We start from the raw sequence: 22,141 nt of genomic DNA, 5'->3' as shown, positions 1-22,141 counted from the left end.
CCCCACCCTCTCTCAGAAGAGAGAGAGAGCCAGAGGACTCTTCTAGCACAAGTGAGAACGAGTTCCCAAATGGCTGACTGGCAAGCCCATGGAAACCTCAGACCAGGACACTGTTGGGCAGAGCACATGGCTCACCTGGTAGAATGCTTGTCTAGCATGCCTGTAGCCCTGGGTTCGATCCCCAGCACTGCATAAACCATGTGTGGTGCTGCACGTCTAGAATTTCAGCACTTGGGAGGTTTGGGCAATGGAATTAGGCATTCAAGATCATCCTTGGCTACACAGCAAGTTTAAGACTAGCCTGGGCTACAAGAGGCTGTCTTAAACAAACAAACAAGCGAAACACACACACACACACACACACACACACACACACACACAGATAATTGCCAAGTGAGCCTAAAGAACGCATTCTTTAAATGAGGGAAGTGATCTGCCACTGTGTTACTCAGTGACAGAGGACTGTCTGCTTAATATGTGAGAGGCCTGGCCCCCTCCCAAAGGGCAAGGGTATCATGAAAAGATTGAAATAATTTTGGAGGCATGTGCTAAACTATGAGAGTCATGGTAGCTCACGGGTTAAGAAAAAGGGTAAATAGAGAGTAAAAATGGATGAAAGAAGATGCTGCAGTAACCAACTGGACCAAATAGAAAGTCCATCCAGTGGACCAACCTGTACCTAAAATGGAAGATAAGGATTGTCCAACTAACCGGGCCTCACAGGGGCCCCCAAAGACTGAACCAACAACCAGGAAGCCTGCATAGGCCTAACTTAAGCCCTCTGTATATATGTTACAATTGCCTAGCTTGGTCTTCTTGTGGGACACCGAACAGTGGGAGCAGGGGTTGTCTCTAACTCTGTTGCCTGCTTTTGGGACCCTTCCCTCCTACTGGGTTGCCTTGTCTAGCCTTAATAGCAGAGGGTGCTCCTGGTCTTATTTCAACTTGATATGCAAAGAATATAGTTGATCTCCGTAGGAGGCCTGCCCTTTTCTCAAGAGTGGGTGGGGGGAGGGGTTGGGGGAAGGTCTGGGAAGAGAGAAGGGAGGGGAAGCTGCCTTTGGGATGGAAAAAAAAAGTCATCAAACTACAAGAAAAGAAGAAGAGGATGAGGAAATAGGAAGAGGAGGAAGAACAAGAGGAGAAAGAGGAAGAAGATGATGAAGAAAAAGTATGCCCATCACCTGTCCAGTGCTAGCCTTCCACAATATTGCCATCTGAACAGGGTATCAATGAAATGTTCCTAATAGTCTCAGGCATTTGAATACTTGGTCCCCAGCTGGTAGTGATGTTTGGAAGGTCTAGGAGGAGGCGTGGCCTGGTTAGAGGAAGTACGTCACTGGGGGGGGGCGTATTTTGTGGTCTCAAAGCACCATTCCCACTATGCTCTCAGCTTCCAGTTCGTGGTTCAAAATGTGAGCCCTAAGCACTCAATTTCCTCCGGCGGCCCTGCTTCCCCACAATGCTGGCGATGGGCTTTCCTGCTCCTGTTACCATAAATCCAAGGGGACCTTTCCTTCTTTAAGCAGCCTTGGTCACAGGAAGAGAAGCGTACTTAAGATGGCCGCAGTTACCAGAGCAGAACAAGACGTAGCTGGGCGAGATGCAGGTGCCCAGAGTCACAGGTGTAAACCTGTGTCCCCCTGGACTCTTAAGCACTTTTCCTTTCTAATGCCATATGGCATCTACAGAGAATCTAGACAAAAAGTACTTCGCCTTGCTTTTTTTTTCTTATTTATCTGTTATATGAAAGTAAGGCTCGATGCATGAGGTGGCACATGCCCGTGAGCACAGAATTTGGAAGGCTGAGAGAAGGTAAAAGAGTCCAAGGTCAGCTCTGGTCCTGTGGTGGGTTCAAGACCATGTTGGACTACATTTCAAAGAAACAAGACAGACAAACAAAAACTTCTGAGACAAACAGGCTCCAAATGAGTTTCTCCTCTTTGGAAGATGTAATCCGTTAGCTTGGTTGTTTGGTTAGTTAGTTAGGATTAGGGATAGAACCCAGGATCTCACACATGCTAAGCAAGTGCTAATCTACACACATAGCTAGGAAGTGTAATCATGACATTACAACAGAAATAACACATTTAGCTATTTATTGGATTCTTCTTAAGCTTTTTATTATTATTGGGGGTCAGGGAGCAGCTCCTACAGAGCACGCATAGAGGCCAGAGGCCAGCTTTGTGGAGTCAGCTTTTTCCCTCAGCCTTTACACAGGTCTTGGGGTTTGAACTTGAGTCATCAGTCTTTCAAGGCAAGCCCCTTTACCTGACGAGCCGTCTCATTGGCCCCTCATCATATTGTTTCTGAGCCAAGGCCACCGTGGCCTTCTTACTGCGTCTCAGTGTTCTTACATGGTAAGGACACATGGCAGGCCTTCCATGCTGCTGTAAGGAGGGGCCTTGTCCTTTGATTCTTTCGCAGGGACAACATGGTGACACCTTGCACTCAGGGATCTGCCATAGGATCCGGAGGTGACTGATGGGACACACAAAGCTCTGTGTGGCATCAGGTGGGGATAGTCACTTGCCTAAAGAAACCACAGTGAAGTGTAATACACAGAGGAAGAAGTGAAGAACATTTCCTGGCCTTAAGGAAGCTAAGAATAGGACACCTCTGCAGAGGGGCCTGGGTGCTCATGCTCACCCTCTGCCTGCCCTGTGGGTTAGTTGCAATGTTTTTCTATTTTCCCTTTAATCTTTCTCCTATGCTGAGATAGATTTTTTTTAAAAGCTTTTTGATTTTTAAACAAAATTTAATCAACTCAAGGTCTTGCATAGGCTAAATATGGATAGTTTTTTTTTTCTCCACTGCCTATTACTTATCTAAAGATAAAAGTCCATTAAAAAAAATAGTTTCCCATTTGTTTAAAACACCTTAGGATGTCTGCCTCTTGACTAATACGATGTAGCATTTCGATCTTGGCTGTTTCCTCCCTGCCAATGAACATATGCAATTTAAAATATTTGGCTTCTTGGTTTAACAAGTTTTTAATGCCCGCCCCCTCTCTTTCTCTCTCCCTTCCTCTCTCCCTTCGTCCTTCCCTCCTTTCCCATCTTCCATTTGAGTAGAGTTGATTGGCAGTAGGTCTACAAGAGAGTACGGCTCAGACTGGACTAAGAAGACAGTACCTTAGAAGAATTACCAGGGCTGCGGAGAGAACTCAGTTGGTGACGCACTTGCTGTGTAAGGACAAGGTCCTGAGTTTGGACCGTCAGCGCCCACATTTTAAAAACTAGGTGATGTGGCGTTCCCAGAGTCGGCGGGACAGAGGTGAGTTGATCCTGGGAACTCACTAGTCAATCAGTCTAGCCAATCGGTGAGCTCCAGGTTCAGTGAGAGACACTGTCTCACAAAATAAGGTAGGAGTGATTGAGAAAAATAATCCCACATTGATCTCTGGCCTCTGCACACACATACATAAATACAACCAGACAGATGGAGACACAGAGGGGGAGAAACAGACACACCCACACACACAGACACAGACAGACAGACAGAGAGACAGACAGAGAGACAGAGAGAGAGACAGAGAAAGAAAGAGAGAGGAGTGTTTCAGATGTATCCAAGGGGTCAGGTCTCCATAGCCACATGAGTCTTAATGGATACAGAAACAAAAGATGTTGTAGCCCCAGCAACTCCTCTGTGCTGCCCCGAGAAGGTACTCATAAGATCTAAGCTCATCATTTTCTCAGGCGTGGAAAATTGTGAAACATTGTCAGTGCAGGGAATTGAAAAAAATTCCCTTCCCAGGACACTGAGAACTATGTGACAGAAGGGAAGGGTCTCCTTAGAGCGAGTGGGGTGGGGGAAGGGGGAGGAGATAAGGTTGGCCTTTGTCCTTTCATAATCCCATTAGCTGGCTCCTTGAGGAATCTGTGGCTGGCAGATAACAGGCCTTTGATTTTAAGTGTCACTTAACCGTGGTGGTCCTACTGCAATCTTGGCACTCAAGGCCTTATAAGCATAGGCAAACACTGGGCATGAGGACCCTCTGAGGAGCCCGCTTTCCCGACAACCTGCTGTGCCAGGGAGCAGTCCTTGCAAGTTGCTCCTTGGTGAGAGGTAAGGGGGCTCAGCCTTCCTCAAGTGGAAGCAATTTACTTTGCTCACTAGGCTACAAGGTTGACCTCGAGGTTTTAAGTGAACCCTTCAGCTGTTTCCTTGCCCTGACGAAGACCTCAGGCTCCCTCGCTCAGCAATTATAATCAATCTCAAGATGCCCTTCCAGGAACAAAGGACCCCGAGACAACTGCTCTTCATTAGCCAGGAAAATTAAATCAAAGCCTGTTGTGTGCGGAGTGTTCATTGGCTGGTGGCATCTCGGGGCCCCTGTAGCCTTCTCTCCACCTAGATGAGTGAGTTCCACGGGTTCCTGATGACGGGATGTTAAAATCCACCATCACAGTTGGGTAGAAGCAGGAGGCTACTTTAATGAGTTACTTGGGAAAGCTGGGAATGTTTCCTTCCCAGCCCTTAAGGATGAGGTGGGCATGGTGGCACACACCTCTAATCCCAGCACTTTGGAGGCAGAGGTGGGGGGAATCACAAGTTCAAGGACAGGCAGGGCTGTATAAGGTGTTCTGGATCAGTCTCAACTACTTACAGAGATCCTGGCTCAAATCCTTTCTGCCATTTTAACAGCCTGGCTACTCTGTGTCCACATAGGAAATAGGTCAGAGGGACTTTCCTTAAGCGATCCTTGTAGTAATCCTAGATTCCCGGGTCTTCATGACTTCATCCTGAGCGCTTAGGTCTCTGGGTAGGCAGTTCTTCTGTTACTGTCATTCCTGCTTTGAATGTGCTTGCTCTCTCTCTCTCTCTCTCTCTCTCTCTCTCTCTCTCTCTCTCTCTCTCTCTCTCTCTCTCTCTCTCTCTCTCTCTCTGTCTATATGGGTTTGAGCACAGGTGCTTTTGGAGGAAGCCAGATTCCCCTAGAACTGGAATTAGAGGCAGTTGTGAGCTACCTGACATGAGTGCTGGGAACCGAACACAGATGCGCTGGAGAAGCTGCAGGCATTCTTGGCCATGGCGACATCCCTCCAGCTCCCCTGCTGCTTTTTGCAGCATACTTAATAAATGAATAAATAAATAAATAAAAATTTCTAAAAATTAAAAACAAAGATGATAAACAAGCTTCTCGGGTTTATGCACTTACATTTTGTTTCAGTGAAGCACTTTGTTTCTGCACTCATACAGGACCGAAATCCTGTCACTGAAAATACTGCTAATGTTCCCAAACCCAGCCTGAGGCCTGGCGCTATGTGAGTGAGTAGGTTAAAGGCTTGTGCGGAGCGCCCTCTTGAGGCAGCCCTTACAACAATGTCGAACCACCTACTGGGAATGACTGTCTTAGCAGCTGCCCCAGTGGAGTTAATAAAAATCAACCCAAAGATGTAAGTGTCTAGTATGACTGTGCTATCCCCTCACTAGAAGTGACTCCCCTCTCTCTGAAGTAGGGATACTCTGTGGCAGAAAAAAACAAAGTCAGAATGGCTGACTGAATGCATTCCTGTATATAAAGTAACAAAAAGCTGGAGGTAGGCTGCTAATAAGGCTAAGTGATTACAGAGTTTCAGAGTCTGCTTCTGCTAATTTTAAACAGTGTTTCTTTTCTTGAAGGCAGGGCGGAGAGGCGGCAAGATTTCTCCTTCTTGGGACACTAGATATGTGTGTATCACAGTGCTTAGGAGATGTGTTTGTTTGTGTATTCGTTTTATTTTGTTTTCCATTTTTGAGACAGGATCTTACTTAGTTAGCCCAGGCTGGCCTTGAATTCACCTCCTAGCCGAGTCTGAGTTGTCAGAACACTGAAGTGACTGTCTTGTGCCTTCCCTCTAGGCTGGGTGTAAAGATCGGCTCAGCCACTGAGCAGCCTGTGACCTTGGTAAGCACCGCCCCCCACCCAGGTCATGTGCACCATGGTGATAGGGAGAATCCGTTTCAGAGGGCTGCGAAGAGAACTGAGGAATAAAATACACATATAGACCTCTGTATAGGAAGCTCAACGCATCATCTACATTTACAGAATGTGTTAATGAAAAACGAGAAAGGACCCTTTTGTAAAATTATCACATTGGTTCTTCATATCCCTGATCGTTGAACCCGTCCAACTTACATTTAGAGAAAAAACTAGACTGTTTGGTATCATTGCAGCCTAAGTCAGAACTGCATCACGTGAGTGTCACTTGGGTGGCCAACAATGAGGGGTCAGGGCAGGACTCTCTCAAACCTTAGCTCAGTTAATGCTATCAGCGCAGTCAGGAGTTCTGTGTTTCCCTGGGGAGCCTTAGGTCCTGTTGTCCTGACACACTGCTGGGATGAGATGGTCTGTACTGGGAGTCTGTCCCAGGCCCCCTCTGTTTGCCATGAGGGCAGAGGTAATCTTGGTCACGGATAGGCTTGGCCAACTCTTGAGTGTCCTGTTTGCTCGCTGAGGCAGATGGGTGCCTCAAGTCTCTCCCTCTGCTCATGACTTTGATCCAGGCAGAGAAGCTGGGTAAAGAGGTGAAGTGTGCCATTTGAACGGTGTTGGAGAAACAAGGAACAAGAGGTAGGAGAAGCGACTTTGAACGCATTGAAAGGGACCGGAGTGGAAGGCAAAAACAAGACGGGGAACTCAGAGCTTTCTGGAAGGTGAAGAAGGGCTCTGCGGAGGCGCCCTTGCAAGAGCTGCAGGCATAAGGAATCGGGACTTGTGGGTTAAGGCAAACCTATATTCTAGACGGAAGTAAAGTTGGCACACAGTTTGATAGTCACAGAGGAATGTTAAGTAAAGCCGCTACCATGCAGGCGACAATGCCAGACCATGTCCTTAGCCCAGTACACAATGCACAGAGAGTTTGTTTGTTTGTTTTTCCTCTCTGTTGCCCTCAAGTGTACCTGGGTGGAGAAGTAGGACACTCCATGCTAAGACCATGAGGACAATGTCAGCTCACCCTCTGAAATTCAAAGTGCTTCTGACATATTGATTCTCCTTTGGAGGGCAGATATCTTTAGGAGAGATATGCAGAAACTTCTAGAAAGAAACACACAGGGTCTCCGGGGGGTGGGGGGGGAGGATTCCGATTTGTTATAGATACAGGGCAGACTAGTTACCTCCCTCCTGGAAATGTGTCCGCCCAGTCCTGCAGGTGAGAAGATCTGTTGGCTTGGCAGGCAGAAGGTGGAAGGACAGAGGCGGTTGTGCCTAGGGAGAGCTTCGACGGCAGACAGCTTACGTGCATTTCCCCACCCCCCTCTTGGGACCTGGGAAGGCCTGGGAAGGTCCCCAAGCTGTAAAGAGAAGCCACACACTCCATTTCCCCAGAGCCTCTCCGTCATACCTTCTCACATCTACACAGGCTCCAGATAGGAAACTCAAAGGGAGAGTGATAACCCGGAAGCTTTGAAAAAGGCCTCAGACTTGCAGTTCTACCTGGACCTTTGTTTTGGTGGTTATAGTGGCCGTAGCGAGCCACCGCCATAGCCATGAGTATGTGGGACTGTTGCTCTTTGATTTGCTGAGTGGTAGTTGGGAGGAGAACAGGAGAAAAGAGGAGGGGGCGGAGGAGCAAGGTCTAAAGGTCTAAAAAAAAAAATCTTTAGGTTTTTTGATTAATTATTTTTAAAGATTTATTTGTTTGATTGCTTATTATTTATACAGCATCCTGCATGTGTGCCTGCACACCAGAAGAGGGCACCAGATCTCTTTATAGATAGTTGTGAGCCACCATGTGGTTGCTGGGAATTGAATTCAGGACCTTTGGGAGAACAGCCAGCACTCTTAACCTCTGAGCCATCTCTCTAGCCCCAAATTAATTTATTATTATTATTATTATTATTATTATTATTATTATTATTATTATTATTATTATTATTTGTGGGGGGGGGGCAAGGTCTCATTAAACACAGGCTGATCTCAAACTTCCTGGGTCAGCAGGTCTCAATCAGTAGGTCTCAGCCTCTTGGGGGCGGCGGGGGTCAAAAGACCCTTTCACAGGGGTTGCATATCAGATATTTACATTACATATTTACATTCATAGCAGTGGCAAAGTTAGAGCTAGGAAGTAGCAACAAAAATAATTTTATGGTTGGGGGTGGGGTCGTCACCACAACGTGAGGAGCTGGATTAAAGGGTCGCAGCATCAGGAAGGCTGAGAACCAGAGCTCTATAGCTAAAGAGGATCTTGAACTTTGATCCTCCTGCCTTCACCTTCCAAGTGCTAGCATGACAGGTGAGCACCACCACAGCCTGTGTACCCTGTGCCAGGGATGGAATTCCAGGCTTCATGCGTGCTAATCTACACATTTACTAACTGAGCTATATGGCCCACCCCCAGACCTAATTCATAAAAACACAACAACGAACAACAACAACAACAACAACAAAACCCTTCCAATAATTGCAGCTCACATCCTATGACATAATAAACTATAATGGCCCTGTCCACCAGTGAGGTGGATGAGGCTGTCAGTCCCTCCCTCTCTCCTTCCTAGTTCTTCTGTTGTGACGTCAGCATTCCAGAATGCCCTCTGGGCTCTACCACCATGCCAAGGGTTTAGCCAACAGAGCACCAGTTTCTGCTCTGCAGCAGCACCCTGACCAATGAATGGGCTGCCAGGTTGGTGCTGCCACCCTGCCCCAGCTCCTTACACTGTCCTTACTCAGGACAACCACTGCAGGACCTTTTGGCTTTGAGAACTATGTCTTCTATCTTGGAAAACCAAGAGCTGAACTGGCAGTGAGAGAGGCGCTAGTGATAATTATTTGAGCCACAAAGACCCCCACGGTACTAAGCGACATCGGTATTTTTGCCACTAAACACCATGTATCTGATGACTAAGCCGTTAGTCCTGTGAGCTCCCGGATAGCAATAGCAATGAAATATGACTGGCCTTTACTGTGTCTCACATACAGTCAAGCACTGTGCCATGTGTGCAGGGGACCTGCCATTTCCATGACCCATCTCCCCAGGTCACTCTGGGTAACGACGGAGACTACAAAGGGAGGCTCTGCAAAATAAAATGTGCTATATCTGCATATAGGCTGATGGTGACAGAGACGGCAGTGGTGACAGTTTGACCAGGGTCACATGCCAATCATTCAGGAAGGATCCAGGCCATCAGGCCCATTCCCAGAGCACTCTTCTCCCTGGCATGGACTCTCAAGTGGTAGGCTAGTATAATTCTTGGCAACTTACTAGGTAGAATACCGAATAATGCTGAAGCTTGTTTCACGGCACTGGAAAGTAGGAAACGCAAAGGATCTTCTTGCGTTGTGATCACAAGGTGTGAGCACGTGAGAAGGACTGGAACCCTGCAGCTTTCCGGTGCCAGTGAAACCCAGGGCGAGGGCCAAGGAGCACACACGGGCACTCTGCAGTTAGGATGCCAAGATGTGCTTGTGGGAAAGCAGCTTTGTGCCATGGGGTGATGTGACAGGGGCATCTGACCCCGAAAGAGAGATCAAAGAAAACACTGTGTCCCGCCCCCCCCCCGTCTTTCCTTCCCCCCTGCCACCCCCCCCCACCCCCCCACCCCCCCACCCCCCCGCCCAAGTCACCTCCATCTGAGGGAAGAGCTGACCGAGGGAGGAGCACTCAGCCAGGTGCAGTCTGGGAAGAGAGGGGGCACATTTAAGAACAGTGTGAGAAATGGGAAAGGAAGACAGTGGAGTTAAGAGTTTGCAACTGCTTAACATGAGGGAAGTAAACAAAGCTGCTCCTAGTCTGAGAGTTTAGTGGCCATCAAGACATTGCTGGATACTGTCCCTACCCACAATGCCCACAAGACACGGGAGCCGGCTGAAACCCTGAACACACCCTCAGAAGATTAATTTCAGTCACATAAACTCTGAAACTGGCATACAAAACCTTTTAAAATATTCCTGTGCCCAAAAATACTTCATGTGACAGGTGGGTGCATTTTAATGTAGGACTCAATATAGGCTAGAAGATTTCAATATAAAAGTCTCCTGGGCCTGAGGCTCAAGAACTTTGAAATGATGTCAGGGCAGGGCACACTGGGAGAGCTGTGAGAGTGGTAGGCATCCAGGAGTCCTGAGGTCAGGAGGGCGTGGGCAGGGATACATGCCAGGCCTGTGTCTACTCGGTTGTGCAGTGAGGATAAACGCAAAGCCTCTCATGTGTGCCGGCAAGTGTCTTACTACTGCGTTGTAACTCAGAGTGTGTGTGTGTGAGCATGTGTGTGAGCATGTGTGTGAGCACATGTGCGCATGCATGCGTGCACATGTAAGAGAAAGAGAGGCAGAGAAGGAGGAAGGAGAGGGAGGGAGAAAGCTCATGTGCAGGCGTGGGGAGGCCAGAGCAGGACATCGGGTGACTTCCTCTCTCAACCTCCACTTCATTATCTGGAGACAGGGTCTACGGCTCAACAGGAAACTCAGGATTTAGACCAGGCTAGCCAAACAGCAGGCTCTGATAGGTGCCTTCTAGGTGCTCTCCGGTGTCGGGGTTACAAGCTCAGCTTTTTACCTGTGTGCTAGGGACTTCAACTCAGACCTTGGGTTTATAAAGCAAGGACTCCCTACTCCACCCCCACCCGTCCCAGCTGGAGCCTATTCTTGAGAGGCAGGAGAGGCATGTTCATGTGTGTACACATACATGGAGTTATAGAAAAGGGTGTAGATGGTACAAGAAGGAGAGTGCAGTATGGACACTGCCATAACTACAGGGAAGACAGAAGTGTGGTGGAGGCAGGGAAAGGCATCGGATGTAGGGGTCTAAGAGCCTTTTGGTCATTTTGGTTTTGTTTTGTTTTGTTTTTGAGATGAGGTCTCGGGTATCCCAGGCTATCTTTAAGACTGCCGTGTAGCTGAGGATGATTTTTGTTTTGGTTTGTTTTTGAGACATGGTTGCTTTGTGTAGCCCTGGCTGTTCTGGAACTCACTCTGTAGACCAAGCTGGCCTCCAGCTCAGAGATCCACCTGCCTCCGCCTCCCAACTGCTGTGTTTAAGTTATGCTCTAACACATCTGGTGATCTTTTAGGGTTTTTTTTCCAGAGGTGATTTCTTCAGTCACTGAGTTTAGACCTTTATATAAAAATTTCAGCAGAGTTCTATTGCTTCGGTTATATCCTAGAACATTCCACATTCTACCCAAGGATGGCTTGATGTATTCAGAGAGCACCCACACTTTAGGGGAGCTACCAGAAAATACATCTGGAGATAATGCACGTTTAGTATTGTGCTGCGAGGTGGGTGGAATAGATAAGTATGTCCTTGTGTCAGCCTTGGGATTCCTTGGCTGTGACCTTATCTGGGAGGAAAAAGGGCCTTTTAAAGGTGTGGTCATGTTAAGGATTTCAAGGTGAGATCATGGAGTCTCCGGGCTGGCCCTAAGCCTAAGGACACATATTCTCCTGAGAGACAATAGAAGGATGTGGAGCCAGAGGCAGCTGTGTGACAATCTGAATGAGTTGCCCAAGAGGGAATGCTCAGATTGCTCTCTGCTCCTCTTCACTCTCTCTTCACAGGCTTTACTGTCAGACTGTGGAAGTCTCCTCAAAGCCTGCCTGTGGACAGGCCACTCTGCAGCTCTCTGAAGCCAGGGGGACAAGAGTGGGAACGAGAGAGCATGGTGGGGAAGAGAGGATGCAGAGCCTGAAGTGAGGACTCAGAAATGGTCCTGGCGAAGACTCTGAGAGCAGCTAGTAAAAGAGAAGCTGAGATCTGCAAAGCCGGACACATCTGAGAGCGCCTTTCCTTAAGCCCTGAGAAGAAAAGGCTTTGAACTCCCCAACTCCCCATCTTGTCATCCCCCCATAAACATGGACCCAGCTTCAGTGTTACCCTTGTTCCTCGTGGTTGGAGAGAGACGCCTTAAACTTCTAGAGCCTACACAGCCCTCAGCTGCAGGCACCTGTTGAGAGGGTGAGCAGGAGCTGCTCCCCAGTTGTGTACTTTGGGTACAGAAGGTCCCCTTTTGAAATTACACAGAGGAGTAGTGGATGCTAGCTGCTGTTCTGCCCTCTCTGAAGTCTCCCTAGCCTCCATCCCCAGCACACCCGCAACCGGATCCTAAGGAGCAGCATCCGATTCTCTGCCTGTGTAGTGATGCTCTGTTTCCTGGAGCATCCATGTCCCCTCTCCCGCCTCCTGTGTCCCTTTCTAGTCCTCTAAAGTCCTGGAATCATTTATAACATATTACTTTCCTTCACCAATTTTGTCATTCTTGAGTGCCAAACCAAGAGCCAAGTGTGGTCCACACACCTGCTATCCGCCCTGCACTTGGGAGGTGGAAACAGACAGATCAATAATTCTAGGTCATCCAATGGCTACCTGTGGAGACTGAGACAGAGCCGGTGAGGGCTCTATGAGACCCTGCATCCAAGCATTAAAATCAAATCAGGAGTTTATGGTTAAGGTCAGCTGTGACAGGGGAGGGACCTGAAAGTAAGCAAAAAGGTTCTTTCTTTTTTTCTCAGACTTTGAGCTTGAACAGCAAGCCCTATTCCTTCCCAGGAAGAGTTAATTCCATCAACTCTTTGTTCTAAAAAGTCACCACAGCTCCACAACAAAATACACTCTGGGGCTGGAGAGATGGCTCAGAGATTAAGGGAACTGACTGCTCCTCCAAAGGTCCTGAGTTCAATTCGCAGCAACCACATGGTGGCTCATAACAATCTATAATGTGACCTGATGCCCTCTTTTGGCCTGCAGGTGTACATGCAGGCAGAATACTGTATACATAATAAATAAATAAATATTAAAAAACAAAATACACTCCGCACAATGGACATGACAGAATCAGCTAGGCACCTAATCTATTCTCGATTCTCCTCAAAATGATCCACCAGGCAGGCACCTTTATCCCTATTTTTATAGATGGGGAAACCAAGGCTTAGAGGAAGGGGGATGCTAGCATATAACAGAGCTGACAGATCTTCAGTCCAGGGGAAGCAGGTGTGAAGCCGGAACCACTAACCACTAGCCTGTTCTCTCCGGGCAGTGGGTGGCAAGGTATCTCTCAGCTATTCCCAGGGTTCCCTTGGTCGTTGCCAGCCTGGTTGACCACAGCCACATTGGGCGAGCCCCGTGTGGTCACTATTATTATCTTTAGGAAAGTTCTGTTAGTGTTGGGGGTCTAACAATCTCACGAAAGTTATCAAATAAAGTTATCAAATACTTTCAGTCTGGAAAACTGTTGAGTCCATGTGCCTCAAAAAAGAAGGAAAGATTCCAAAGCAGGTTTACCGGTCTTGTGTCATAGCTTTGTTTTGGCTTTTTGTGACCTGTGTCTCCTGGGTTTGCCAGACTACTGCTAGCCACTGTGGCCCTCTGATTACCTCAGTGGTAGACCCACGGATACTGTCATCAGCAAGCACAGTTCAGCTTTCTTTCCAGGGGCTTCAGGCAACTTAATACCCCCAGCCAACAGTATCAAGAGTTTCCATCTGCACTCAGCTCTGCTTTCATTGGCTCCCAACTGCCCTTGCATCTTTGAACTAAGTCCTTTGGCTTTGTTTCCTTAGTAATAAAAATGATTCTCTGGCTTTTAAGGGTTATCAGAGTCTTTGCAAATCAGATGAAAAGTCATGGCTTTTATCAAACAGAGGAGTAAATAGCTGTGCAGAATTCTACAGTATTCACAGTCATGGGGCTTGGGTCCTGGGTGCTGGCTTGGCTTCCTACCTGCTCTGACATTGAGAGCTTTTGATGGTTCCATCCTAGAGAGGTGCACACACACTCTAAGGCTCTCCTTTCCATGCTGTGCTCAGTTCAAGAGCTACACTGCACATGCATGCAGAGCAGGAGGCCTGTGTCCTCCCCACCTCTGGACAACAGAAACCATGCCCATCCCATAGACATTGTTTTTGTAGATACTTGTTTCTTTTCAAAAAGAAGTTAAATTTTGTTTATTTGAGATGAATACAAAATACGTCATTGAAAAGGCTGGGAACAGAGGACAAACATGCTAAGAGTCTACGATGACATAATCCTTGTCCTTTCACTTCTTTTCCCCTCTGTGCTTGGGACACTGCAATGAGGTGACAGTAAGTATGTATCCCTCACGTCACCCCAAACTCAGACACTCAGCAGGCCTTATCCTAAGTGTTCACTTCCCAATTGCCTCTGGATTGCACTGTCAAGCAGATCCTGTTGGTCCCACCCTGGGAAAACACGGCCTGCAATAAATAACATTATCTCTGAATAAAGCCATCGCTCCTTTTCCAAAAGCTTACACAGAGGAGCCATTCATCTGTCCAGAAAAAACAAAGGGAGAGTCCCCTGGGAGCCTGGGTGTCACCCTTCTGGTTCTTGCTTTCATTAACCCAGCATTCTTTGATCACCCGACGATGTTCCTACATCTTCATTTTACCTTGGGGATAAAGGACAGCCAATCACTGCCTGAGTGCCCAGCCTGTGCTGAGCCCACGACATCTTGAGTCACACAAAACATGATATTTTCATTATATGGATCAGAGATCTGCTACTGTGGGCATCTCCGTCCTACATATCCCACGACAGTTACGTCTGCATGAATAACCACAGAGGCAGTGGTGGAATGCAGGCCCTGACACCAACCCTTCCCTTGCCTCTCATCCCAGTGGTACCCAACAGCATCTCCATGACAAAATCTATTTGGACCTCTTCTAAGATTCCCAGCATCCAGGGCACACCCTAGGATGACCCAAGTTTAATCCCCGGGAGGGCGCACAAGGAGAGAACCGATGAGTTGTCCTCTGACGTACACAAACACACACACACACACACACACACACACACACACACACACACACTGTGGCATATGCACTCCTCATCCTCCTCACACAAAACACATAACTATTAAAGGAATGGTTAAACTGTGGCGTTACCTCACAGGCCTTCCATTTGAAGAACGTGATGGTGGTCCAGTTATGGAAGGTGAGGTTAGTGGGAATTCCAGTGGGATTTTAATCAAATGAACTACCAGCGCTATGTCTTGGCTTAAAAGCAGGGTCCCTGGCAACTGATTTTGGTGGTGTTCACTCCTATGCTGATTTGAACTTTATAAAAAGTTTTATTAAGTGACATCTACAGTGATCACCATCAGGCGGAAGTACTTGACTTGCCAAAGTGAGCTTCACACTCCAGGTAGGTGTGATCCCTGATGCTGGCCTTCGTCAAGGAGGCTCATGGTTCCTGGAGCAGCTGCTGACCTTAGTCCTCTTGTCTGTATTTACGAAGTACTTTTGTAAGTAAGATTTGTTCACTCAGTCCTTCTCTGCCCAGGGTCAAATGCAGCGAGGATCTGGTTGAACCATTCTTGCCACCGGGCACCGTGAAGATGGCGCCACATCAGAAAACAGCTGGGCTCCGAGATAACTACATTTTATTCCCCACTGTCTTTCTGCAACATATCTGTGTTCCACTAAATATGTGTGTGTGTCTATCTATCTATCTACCTATAATTAAAACATTTTAAACTTATTTTAAAAATATTATTTTATGTGTATGGGTGTTTTGACTACATGTATGTGCGTGTACCCTGTGCATGCCTGGTCCCCTCAGAAAATCGAATTCCTAGGAACTGGAGGTACAGATAATTGTGACCGGCCATATGAGTGCTGAGAACTGAGCCCTGGTTTCCTGCAAGAACAGCCAGTGGTCTTAACCAGTAAGCCATCTCCCCAGTCCCTTTATCTTTTTGCAGGGGAGGATTTCTAGAGTAGGCTCCAACTGGCTGTGTAGCTCAGGATGCCTTTGGTCTTCTCATCCTCCTGCCTCCACCTTCTAAGTGCTTGGATCACAGGCTTCTGCCACCACCCCTGGCTTATACCGTGCTGGGATTGAAATGAGAGCTTTGTGTATGTCGGGCAAGCACTCTGTCAACTAAGATACAGCCCCAACCCTTCAATAATAGTATTCTAATAGGAAAGCTGTTTCAAGAAGAAGAAGGAGGAGGAGGAGGAGAAGAAAGAGAGAGAGAGAGAGAGAGAGAGAGAGAGAGAGAGAGAGAGAGAGAAGGAACCCATTTGTCTTTTTAGCAGAAATAGCTTCTTACATTTTATTTATAATTCTCCAAAGGCTGTAAAAGCTGGCTTGCATTTTGGTCTGTTTTCCCTCCATTTATTTATTGGTCAAACCTGAGAAACCTTATGCTGAATCTAATAGCATCACCTACGGGTGACTGGACTTGTAATCATAAAGATTAGGGGTTCAGAAAACAGGGGTCCTATTTAAGTGCAGCTGGGGACACATTCGTGGGATCATATGTGAGTTTAAGAGTAAAGAAAATGTGTTGTCATATTTTGCTTTCATGTCGTCTCCCCTCTGCCTGAGGCAGGAGGGATGCTGCATCTTTAAAGCAGGTAATTCCATCTGGATGCCCACTGCTTTCAGAACCTGCCTACAAGGATCTCTGCCTGTAGAACACAGAAATCAGAGGGAAAAATCTTTGGAAATCCCACGGTTTAAAAAGAAATGGATCACTGTCATAAGTAAGCCAAACCCTGGCATTTTGGAGTGTGTGTGTGTGTGTGTGTGTGTGTGTGTGTGTGTGTGTGTGTGTGAACTGCAACACATTCCTGTATTTCTTTTTGGTGGGTGGATCCTAGGAGACTGGGTGCCGATCTGTAACAGGGTTTCATCTTTGGTCTCAGGCTTTTGTTAGAGAGAGATTGGCTGCACCTGCTGAAGAAGCCAGGGGATTCAACTTGAGGCATTTTGCTTTTCTGTGACCTATGATCGCTCAGTTGGCTCTGTGCCTCCAACGGCATGACCTGTTCATCGGTTCATACATGCTTGTAAGTGTGTTTATTTTCACATGGGCAAAACAAAACTACTGGTAACATGGGGCATTTGGGGCAAAAATCCCGCCCCCTCAAAACCTACCTTTTCCCTAGTTTAAAAAAATAAGTTTTCCCCTGACAGCAAAAAGAGACAATGCATTGATAAGCAGCAGAGGCCTGACCTAGCCTGCTTGACACTGGGCCGTGAGGGGGAAGGAAGTGTCAAATGGGAGTGCGATCCTCTGTGAAGGACCTTTAGCTAAAGATGCAGTTTGGACTTCACAAAGTTAAAAAGAATAATCTCTGACTGTTCCCTATCCGGTCTCTTTGTATTCGGTATTATTCTTCCGAGCAGGGCTCAGCAGAGCACCCCGCCTGCAGGACGCATGCTCGGGATTCTTTTTTCTTAACTGTGCAAGCTGACAGTCTCAGGCATCTGAAAACCATACTTATTTCAACAACTGTGGATGCTTCGGTGAAGTTAAAAAACTGCATTAATTTTTGGGGAGTTGTCACTAGAAACTATATCAGATCAAAGCACGTGAAACCACATAAATGTTTAGCTAACAAAATGCATTTTATATTTTTAAAGCTTGTGATTTTTTTTAACTAAGTTATATTAATAGGCATTTAATCTACCCGTGTCCTACTGAGCTGGAAGGAATTTATTCTTGCTGTGGTGTACGAGCATGTGGCAACGGGGCTCACTTTGCTCCCACATAGTTGAGTTTTCTTTTCTATTAGTAACAACACTGTGAAGGAGACGTGTGCTTCAGAAGATATAAGAAGGCCTAAGACCTTTTCTGGTGCATGCTAAAAGTGTGATGACAGCCTAGAGGGCTGACCACCGCCACTCTAGGATTCAAAGCAGTCTTCTGAGAGTGTGCAGTCAAGAAAACGATTGGATCTGGCGCCACTATGTGGGGAAGGCCCCCAATTTTAATAGATGGATGCAGAAATCATGGATTTCTGCAAGAGTCACTGGCAGCGAGCAGGAGGAGCCTTCCTTCTGCAGCATGGCGCCTGGTGACACCCTTCACCGCTTAAAGCACAAACGATTTGGCTAACAGCAACTATCTATGTGCAGTTCCTTGGGGGAGGCCGTTCTGAAACAGTGTGGTTTGAGGCTTTTGTTGTTGTTTGGGGGTTTTTGTTTGTTTTGTTTTGTTGTTTTTTGTTGTTTCATCCTCTGAGTAACTACAAAGAAACTGCTCGAGACCACCCGCCTCATCTGGATAAAAATCACCGACCCAGAACCCAGGAGAGAGGCTGGCTGCCTCTTACAAAACCAAGCAGCCCATGCCAAGGCCACTGCCCAATAGTTTCTGTGTGTCAGAGACACCTGATGCTGCTTTAAAAGCCAGAGAGCGTTTGAAGTCTCACCAGCAGAGGGACCCGTGAGGGACTTCCTCTGCTGATGGTCGCAGGTTAGGGTAGCTTGTGGAAAGTACCACAGTGACCACAGTGACCACAGAGGGCTGACAGGAAGCCGGATGGGGGTGGGGAGTGGCAGGGCTTTCCGAGGTCAACCAGCCACACTGCCACCAACCTCTGCCGCTAAGAGGTTGGTGTTCAAAAGACAACCCTTCTCACAGATGATCCCTCGGTGCACCTGGCGTGCATCCCCAGCTAAGTGCTGACTAACCAGCTGGCTTTGGAAGTAATGAGCCCAGCTTTGAGTGCTTTCTGAGTCTTCTTTCTCCCACCATCCCACCCATGGAAGAAAGCTTTCAGGACCTGCTTGCTCTGTTTCCCCTGCCCCTATACCCCCGCACCCCTCCATTTAAGGGTTTTAGCAATCAAAGAAGGGAGTGATGTAGGCTTCTGTTGCCCCAGCCACCTGACGCTCTATTAAAGCAGGAAGAGGACTGCACCTAGGAGTTTAAGACCAGCCTGGGCAGCACGCTAACACCCTGTGACTAACAAAAAGATGGTTAAATCAGTTTGTGTGTGCAAGCCACAGATTAACGAGGTGTGTTGTTCCTCAGGGAGCTAGCTGTCCATCATATTTTTGAGACATGGCCTCTTATTAGGATTTTGGGGTTTAACTGACTAGGCTGGCTGGCCTTACAGACGCCAGAGATGCCCTGTCTCCACCGTCCCAGCACTGGGATACAAGCACACATCACCACGCCTGGCTTTTCACACTGGTGCTGCGTATCAAACTGAGCCCCTCCCGCCTTGTGCTTGTGTGGTAATTACTTCCCGGCCCCTCCATCTCCCCAGCCCCCCAAAGTTCCCAAATCATTTGTTCAAATATGCACTAGAATACCCTTGTGAACCCCAAATCCCCGTTGTTTCTTTCAGGGGTGTAAGGATTAGTAGTGGGAGGCAGGAGCTAGGCAGGTGGCGTACCTGCCCATGGCAGAATTAATTACAAAGACAGAGAGCGATCCTTCCTTATTGCCACAGCCAGTTTAGTAAGAGTGCCAAGCAAGATCTACACATATTTCAGAAGACTGGCATGTTTGGACTTTTGAGGAGCCGTTTTCTTTCTTATTGGCAGTATGCTGGAATATATAAAATGACACCCCAACATGCAGGGGAGTCAAACAGAGATGCTCTGAAAAGCCCACGCCATGCCATTTTATCAGCCACGGCCTCTTCCAGTCTCCAACAGAAACTACATCGCGGCCGAGATGTATCATAATCATGTTATAATTCACTCAATAAAAAAATACACGTGGGACCCCAAGAGAGCCTTGGTAAAGTCCTTGGGACTACACCATGCATACTGCCATGCATATTCAAAAGGGCCTTGGCATTCAAAGATCTCTTGGCCTTCCAGGAAATAACAGAGGACTGGCTGTTCAAATTTGGAAACTGTCAGTCATCCAATGAAAACGATGGGGGCGGGGCTTGGGAGACGGATGCATCTTTGTACATACACTGGTGCAGACAGCATGGACGCCGCCAGGCAAAGGTAAGTCGTGACGTATGTAGCAAACAAAGCAAAAAGAGAGGACTTGTGACCAAAACGAGTTTCAGCTTTTATTGTGAACGTCCAGAGGGAGAGCACACTGTGGTGAAGGGTTCTCATTGCTTACATTCCACAGGCCACAGGCAAAGACTTCCAAGCACTTTAATTTTTTTTTTTGACAAAGCAAACAAGAGAATGATTAAAAATATTATTTTGGGTATAAATGGTGCTCATATTTGAATTTGAGTCCCCCCCTCCCCCAAGCATCGTGTGAACACTGGTGGTTGTCAAAGACATAAATCGGGTCTGGATGTCTGCAGCAAACTGTCACATGTCTGTCTGAATTAGAAGCTCCCGGGAAGTGTGGTAAACTACCATGCATTAGGCCTGGCCATCACCGCTGCCCTTCCTCCCCCACGCGGCATCGTATCTCCGCCTGCGTGCCTACAGCTTGCATGACAGGACAGGAAGGCCGAGACAGAGGGTTCAGGCGAGTGTGTTGAACCTTGGATTTTTCTCAAAGTAGCCTTGAAAAAGGATTTTTAAAAAATTAAGTCTTAACAACTTCTAGTGTTTTTGAGTCTCCGAGGAAGTAACTAGTGACAATGCATTGAGGTCACAGCCAGGCTTTTGTACATGGCATCTACTGTATTCAAGAAAAAAAAAATCGCTGGTGTAGAGACACTGTGGTTCTGGCCATCTGTATGACTCTCCTGGGGGTTCCTCGCCCTCTGTCCTTCCCATCATGCACCGGGCAATGCTACTGATGGAGTTTGTAGCCAGTGATTCCTCAACCAGCTGTGGGCAGTGGGAGTGCGTTATCTCTTACGGATGTAATACTGTTCGTCTGAGTCGATCCTCAAAAAGAACAACTATGAACTAGAAACTCATAGAGTTTGTGTCTAGAATTTATAAAATTAAACCTGCTCCGACAGGTAATACAGGGAGGCATGCTTGCAACCTCTGTGGTCAGTCAGAAACCTCGCCTGAGAGCACAGAGCCTTCTCAACAGGCCACGGCGGCTCCTTTTAATGCTTCCGGTGTGACGCCCATTAGAACTTTGAAGCACGTCTGTCTCATTTATTTCTACAAGGCCTGGGACACGGGAAGCTGCCAGGACTTCATTCATCATCTTGCCTGTTGACAAAAGGAATAATAGCGTCATCACTGGTAAATGGAATAAGTTTCCTATTTTTTTTTCCCCCTGAGAAGAGACGGTGTCAACACAGTAGCAAATGCTTCGATGCTGAGTGACTTTGTGTGCCCAGAACTGCTGTGTCCTTCCAAGCAGGAGACACACCTTCCCAAAAGTCAGCAGACCAAGGCCCCAAGTACGCCTCCTCCACCAAGGACGAACACAGTCCCCTGACACTGTTGTGCCCTGATTCCTTCACAAATGCACTCAAAGTATATTGACCGCTGATGCCTAGGGTGGCTATTCCAAGGCTAACTTCTAATGTGTCTACATATTCCTGTCTTCTCAGATGACCTGGCCCCCTCCCCTCCCCCGCCCCGCCCAGATCACAGCCGGGTCTGGCCATGTCAATCTCTGCCAACAGACAGGCCTACAACTCTACCCACAGGTGCCAGCTTTGTTTTGCGTCGAGAACCAGCTTAATTCAGAGACACCTCAACATACATGCTAGCGTAAGTAAATCAAAGCTTCACAAATGACAAATGGTCAAGCCATAGGAGTGGAAATCTCCTAACCCTTTTCATATCTTTTGCTATGACCTCCCACCCCCACCAAAAAAAAAAAAAAACAGATAAAATGAAAATAAAATAAAATGCAAGGAACAACAAGAGGCGTGGAGATGGTAGGCCAACAGCTTTTATGGCATAGTGCTTGCTTTTTTAAGCCAGCTCCCACATAGGAGCTTGCTGGCTCTTACAATGGGGAACCCAGCTTCACATAGAGACACCCAAGTTGGGATTGAGCTGGAGGCTGGCTCAGCATTGGGTAAAGTGAGCACTATGCCTAGGGTGGCAACCAAGCCTTCTCCTTTCCCAGCCAGGTCTCTCATGTTAGCACTGCTTACTGGCAGGGTCTTTACTGAGTACCTGCGTACCTCTGTGAACGGTGTTAGTGCTAGTCAACTGCACGCTTTACAAAGAACACTTGCAAAGACAGAACTATCTCCACAAGAAAACAGGTGCCAAGGCGCACCTTGCCCAGCATCCCACAGAGGAAGGCTGAACCAGAGAGTGTCAAGGTTTGACGCTTTCAGCACATAGCTTGGGAGTCCTCGATAGTGTGCGGCATCTGCCCGTGCCGTGGGCTGCCACACAGAACTTCTGCAACCCTGTAGGTATCTAGCCCAACAAAAGCGGCTGGGCCTGAAGCCTGTGTGAGGTGTAATCTCAGCACCCAGAAGGCTGAGGCAGGGGGACTGAGAGTCTGAGGTGAGTCTGGATTACAAGTGAGACTCTGGCCCTAACAAACTAGAAAAACAAAACAAAATGGCGGGGGGTGGGGGGGGCAGCGGGGGGCGGGACCCAAAGCC

General features: G+C 47.5%; 1 protein-coding gene across 4 annotated transcripts in view; it reads right to left on the bottom strand.

Annotated features, from left to right (window-relative positions):
- The window catches only part of SCAF8 (SR-related CTD associated factor 8), a 189,112-nt gene that overhangs the window by 39,056 nt on the left and 127,915 nt on the right, over positions 1-22,141 (bottom strand). For 2 of the 4 annotated variants that reach the window (XR_014778140.1, XM_084776443.1), the window contains one exon: positions 19,684-20,774. The exons of the other annotated variants lie outside the window; for them this stretch is intronic. The gene's annotated coding sequence lies outside the window, so the exon portion shown is untranslated. Of the gene's footprint in view, positions 1-19,683; positions 20,775-22,141 lie in introns of those variants that run through there. 4 annotated transcript variants of the gene reach the window in all.

This window comes from Acomys minous (genome assembly GCF_964271855.1).
Source record: "Acomys minous genome assembly, chromosome: 3".
Classification (NCBI taxonomy): domain Eukaryota; kingdom Metazoa; phylum Chordata; class Mammalia; order Rodentia; family Muridae; genus Acomys; species Acomys minous.
This window is presented reverse-complemented; position numbering and strand designations above follow the sequence as displayed.